Genomic DNA, 6,050 nt, shown 5'->3' with positions numbered 1-6,050 from the left:
AAATTTCCTTCAGCTATTACTTTAGGGGAGGTCTGCTGGACATAAATTCTTATTGCTTTTCTTCATCTGCAAACAGTCTTATTTTCCCTTCGTTCCTGAACGAGTTTCACTGAGTACAGGATTCTGGGTTGACAATTCCTCGTAGCTTCCATGCTTTTTAAGGAGAAATCGGCCATCACTTCACTTATGTCTCTCCTTATGGGTACAGTGTCATTGTTTTTGCTTCATTCAAGATATTTTTCTTTGTTTTTTTTAACTTTCATAAATTTGGCCGTGATGAGTCTTGATGTGGATTCCTTGGGTTCGTTCTGTTACGGATTTATCAGTTTCTTGAACATGTACATTTATATCTACTGCCACATGTGGGAATTTTTCATCATTTTCTCAAGTATTTTTTGAGCAGCTTTCCCTCCTTTCCCTCCTTCTTTTGAGATTCTGGAAACCAGACGTGGTCTTTTGCTGCATAATCTTGCAGATCTCTGCAGCTCTATTTGATCTTGTGGTATATTTCCGTAAAGCTTTTGTTTTAGGGTTTGTATTCCATCTTCAAGTTCTGCAAGTCTCCCGCTTCATTTTGCCTGCAAGCCCACCCACTGCGGTTCTCTCGTCTGGCACTGTGCTTTTCAGTTCTGAAATAGCCGTTTCATTCTTCCTTGTATCTGCTATTTCTTTGAGGGCGTTTCTATTTTTTTTATTTGTTTCAAGTTTGTTCATAAGTGCTATTTGAAGCATTTCATGACTGTTTTAAGGAATTCAGACGATTCTAACACTGGTGTCATCTTGGTGCTGTATAGTCTTTGTTTTCTCGTGCAAGTTCAGATTTTCCTGGGCAGGCACATGATTAAATTGTGGACATCTGGGGCTTTCTGTTAAGAGGCTTTGAATTGTACTTGAGTCATCTGTTTTAAAAGCCTCCTCTGACACCGCACAGGGAGCAGGCAGGGAACTGCCTCATTACTGCTAGATGGTGGTGAAAGTACAAGTTCCATAGTCAGCCATTGCTGACACCCTTGGGGAGCATCCTGTCACTGCAGGGAAGCAGTGGGGGCGTGGCTCATTTCTATAGCTTTTCTGAACTAGCCTATAGTGCAGCTTTTTCTGAATGGCACCATTGCGTCTTTGGTTTTATCATGGTGTCATGGAGGGGAAACTGAACAGCTGCTAGGCAGTGGATAAAATTTCTGATTCTCTATTTCTGATCTTCTGATTCCACCCTAACAAACAAGGACTTCTCATTACTACTAGGTTGGGGTACGTGATGGTAACTTTCCATTGATTGGACTGAGAGATACCTAGAAAAACTTAGTAGTGTTACTTCTTGGTGTGTCCGTGAAGGTGTTTGCAGGGGAAAAGGTATGTGAATCAGTAGACTGAGTGGGAAAGATCCACTCTCAATGTAGGACATCAGACTGACTGGGGGCCTGAATACAGGACACAGACGAGAGAGGAAGTGTGCTCTTTGGTTCTTCCTTCTGGAACAGGTGTATTTCTCTTCTTGCTACAGTTGAACATCAGACTCTGGCTCTTCAGCCCCTGTAATCCTAGATTTGAACCAGTGGCTCTCTGGGCTCTCAGCCCTTCAACTTCAGGTAGGGGCTGAACTGCCAGCCTCCCTGGTTCTGAGGCTTTGGACTTTTTGAGCTAAGACATTCTATTGATTTCTTTGGCTCTCCAGCTTTCAGACAGCCTAATGGGACTTTTCAGCTTCTATGATTGTGTAAGCAATTCCCTTAGCAAATCCAAGTGTGTGTGTACATGTGCGCATGCATGTATGAACACACACATTTTATTAGTTCTGCTTTACTGGAGAGCCATGACCAATATGGTGCAGAAGCCTCGGTACTCACTGACATCCCCAGGAAAGGTGGTTCACTGCTGTGTAGAGAAATGAAAGCCTGAGCTACCCAGTTGTCCCTTTTCGACACTATTTAGGAGGAAGGCAAGGATACAGCCCAATGTGGCTGAAAGCCTAGGCATCCCACTTGGCCTTTACCAGTGTGGGTGACTATAGTTTGTGTGTGTGTGTGTGTGTGTGTGTGTGTGTGTGTGTGTGTGATGCTTGACGGGTTGTAGAGCAGTTACTGCCTACAAATTTCCTGTCTTGACAGACTGCCCCTTTCTTGTTCCTTTCCTACAGACAGTAGGCTTTTCTCAGGGGATCCTCTGGTGGAAGTTGGCATTTCCAACATGCTAGATTCTCCAGCATCCAGTCAGAAGGCTCTCATCTGCCAAGCCCTGGTCATTAGCCAGTTGGCTTTCTCTTGCCATCATTCAGAGTCCCTTAGGCATGTTGTCTCTCCTCTCTCTGAATATGTAGGTGAGCATATTTAGCAAAGGCAATAGAGAAAAGTATATCGGATCTATCTTTTCAGAACTCAGTCTTTATTTTTAATTCAGATTTTGAAATCAAACTGTAAACTTCATATTTCATCCATAATACTGTTGACAAAAAATATAACCATGATAATTTGTCAACCTTACATTTAAAAATAAATATTTAATATCTAATAATGGGCCTTCAATTTCTTTGTGATTGTATGAAATGTCATTTTATACTTATTATGTTCACATAAAAATCCCAGATAAGATATACTGATTTTTCTTTGGACTAAAACAGTTCTCCTCCTCTCTTCTTCTTCTGTTACTTATTTGAAGAAATATTGCTTTGTTTTTTTTTTGTGTGTGTGTATGTATGTATAAATATCTAATAATGGGCCTTCAATTTCTTTGTGATTGTATGAAATGTCATTTTATACTTATTATGTTCACATAAAAATCCCAGATAAGATATACTGATTTTTCTTTGGACTAAAACAGTTCTCCTCCTCTCTTCTTCTTCTGTTACTTATTTGAAGAAATATTGCTTTGTTTTTTTTTTGTGTGTGTGTATGTATGTATATATATATATATATATATATATACACACACACTCAATATATCTGCATATATGGTTGACTGTATTTTGTTTTTTGAGACAGGGTCTCACTATGCAGTTGAGACTGACCTGAAACTCACTATGTAGCCCAGGCTTGTCTCAAATTTACAGTGATCCTCCTGCCTCAGCCTCCTGAGTGCTAGGATTACAGGCATGCGCCATCACGCTCAGCTCCTGGTTGACTATATTTTTGAAGTAACCTGACTCCCCATAGTTCCTGGAACTATGGGTTAAATACAGAGATATGATAATACTTGGGTTCAATTTTTTGAACAAAAGATAAGTGGCTTTGGATCTCTCCTTGATATGTAATGTCTGGTTGTGTTTTTCAAAAGTTAATAATTAATCAATAGTTTCTGAGGGTAACAACTTGAATTAATCATTTGAAAAGTCCCCAGTGGTCTTTCACACAATGCAAAGCTTGTCAAAAAAATTGCTCTTTTGGAATTGATACTGAAATTGATAAAGGTAGTACTTCTTGCAGGAGACCACACTGTACATTACAGTATGTTTTGGAGAATCTCTGAAACTCTCATTGACCACTGTACACTATCTTGTTGAAACAGTAAGTGTATTTCCAGATATAGTCAAATGCCCATCAGGGAGAAAATAGCCACCAGCTGGGAACCTGTGAGCTAATTGTTTTAGCAGCCATCACAGCCACTGAATTGCTGCCTGGACCATTATTTCAGTAGGGGTGCATAATTGTTATTTTTCTTTTGTAGTTTACAACTGATTTTTTGAAAAAGAAACATGTTTTCTGAATCAGTTCAGTGAAATCAGAATACTTGTTTGATTTCTTTTATCAATGTTTTTAAGATGAGCTGTGCCTCCAAAAGTGACCGATTGCTTGAGTATCACTTGAATCTCAAATATTTACACCTACATTTCAATTCTTTACAATCTGTACTCCTTTTAGTGCCAGATTCTTCATTATTCGACCAAGGGATCTCTTTTAAGCTAGCTTTTAAGATAGCTCTGATTTCCTCCAGAGCTAGCCCAAACTGTCTGATAATTCCTTTACTTTCAGGCATGACAAGACAACCCAGATTTACCTTAAATATTTCCTGCTAAAGACCTGCAATCAGGCTTTAATTCCTTTTGTCAGGAAACGGTATTTAGGAGACACAATCTGGTCCCGATTGTTTTATTGCTATTGAGTTGTCAGTACTCATATGTCCTTGCAATTGATAGAACTAGGAAATGCACATTTAGCTTTTTTTTTTTTTGAGAAAAATGAAAGTTAGGATTTCATACTGTCATCTTAATTTAATATGTGAAAATTTTAACTTCTGGTTTTTGTGCAGTCTTTTATGCTGAAATCATTCTAATGACATTAACAGTTTCATATTTGCCTTCCCTGTCTCTTCTTGCACATTACTATCATTGGATACAAGTTCAGATTTGTGGTTTTTCCCCTCAAGCTGGATCTCTCTAGACACGTATGGTTCAAATATTGTTGATCATTTTGAGTAACTGTTCAGCTTGTCAGTAATTGCTAGCTATGCTATCAATGTGGCAGATTCACTTACTTGTTTCCAGTATTAGTGTTGTTCTTTTAAATTTTGTTTCTGATTATATAAAATACAAACCTGGTTTCAAAGTTAGAACTACAAAAGTAGGTATATTTTAAAAAGAAGTCTATCTTTGATCAAATCATGATCTCTTTTCCCAAATTATCTCCTTTTTCTACAGATTAATAATTTTTCATGGATTTTCTTTAGACTTCTAAAACCCCAAATGAAGCTTGCAATATTTAAAACCTCACACCTTACATTTTAAAACTACTGGAAAAATATACGTAAGATAATATTTACTATTATAATTTCAGCTGTACAGTTTTGTAGAATTACGTGCATTTACAATATTGTACAAACGCACTCAGATCCATTTCTACAACTTTCCCATCATTGTAAACAGAAAACTCCCCACGACAGCCTACTACTCTTTTTTCCTCAGCCGGGTAGCCTTTATTTCCCTTTATATCAGTTCCTTGCTTTTTCATTTTTTATTTTTTAACTGTCTGCGCTAGAGAGTCTACAGAGGAGCATACGGTTTTCCCTCATTCATTTTTTAAGTTGCGTAGTATTCCACGGGGTGGATTAAATTCTGTTCAACCAACTCTTCTTGATGGGATGCTGTGGTTTTAGTCTTTTGCTTTGCAACCACAGCTAAAATGAACAGCTTAGTAATACCTACCGTTCCCTCAAAGGGTGAAGGCATACAAGATTTTAGAACATTTGGATTTAGTGATAGGCAGGAAGGAACCATGGAACCAGGAAGGAGCCAATACTTAAAAGGCATTTAAGTATGAAATGTGAAATCATACACAGGATGTTTTAAAGTGCATGAATAAAATTCTGCTTTAACCCAGATTATTTCATTTAGCTCTTTTAGTCAAAACGACTGCGTGTATTTAAAGCAAATACACCGGAAACCTCTCTAGGGCTCTAATTTTATTGGGTTTTAACAAGACTGGTGTCTGACACGCATCGTGCGGCTATTTTCCCTTTTGCTTTATAAGCATATTGTAGGAAGAATTACTACCTTGAATCTTTGCTGTCTCCATTGGGGAAATTAAGGAAGGCATTGTGCCAATTCTTGGAGATTTGGGGGCTGCCAAATAGTTCACCTGGGCAATGTGGGCTAGGAAAAAAAACCAAACTGCATGCGTATAACCCGAACTCTATTCTCCTGTGTCATTCCCCAAGCTGTGCTGGACGGTCATTCTTAGTTTTCAGAGGTGTTTGATTTTTCAAATCATTTAATTCCACTGAGAGATGACAAGGACCTCACACAGACTTCATGAAAGCAGGGTCTCTAAGGAAAACCCTTCAGCCTGGCTAGTGCAGAGGCACCTTAATGGTCCAGAAGCTGCACCAGCTGCCAGGGTTTAATCATTAATTCCAAGGGTCCAAGCCAGGAACTAAGGACCGGCCCAGACCTCATTTATCCAGCCCGCTGCCAATCCACCACCCGCGACAGCAGAATTCCGGGGTCTCTAACCCTTCTCTGGATGCAAACGCGGACCGGGCGCTGTACACTCTGCCTGATGGCGCCGGCGCCAGCCCAGGCCCCCGCGGCTGCCGGAGCCCCTTCTTGGCGCCCAGGGAAG

The sequence above is a fragment of the Fukomys damarensis genome, unplaced genomic scaffold (assembly GCF_012274545.1).
Source record: "Fukomys damarensis isolate Sample0158 unplaced genomic scaffold, DMR_v1.0_HiC HiC_scaffold_3, whole genome shotgun sequence".
Lineage (NCBI taxonomy): Eukaryota > Metazoa > Chordata > Mammalia > Rodentia > Bathyergidae > Fukomys > Fukomys damarensis.
This window is presented reverse-complemented; position numbering follows the sequence as displayed.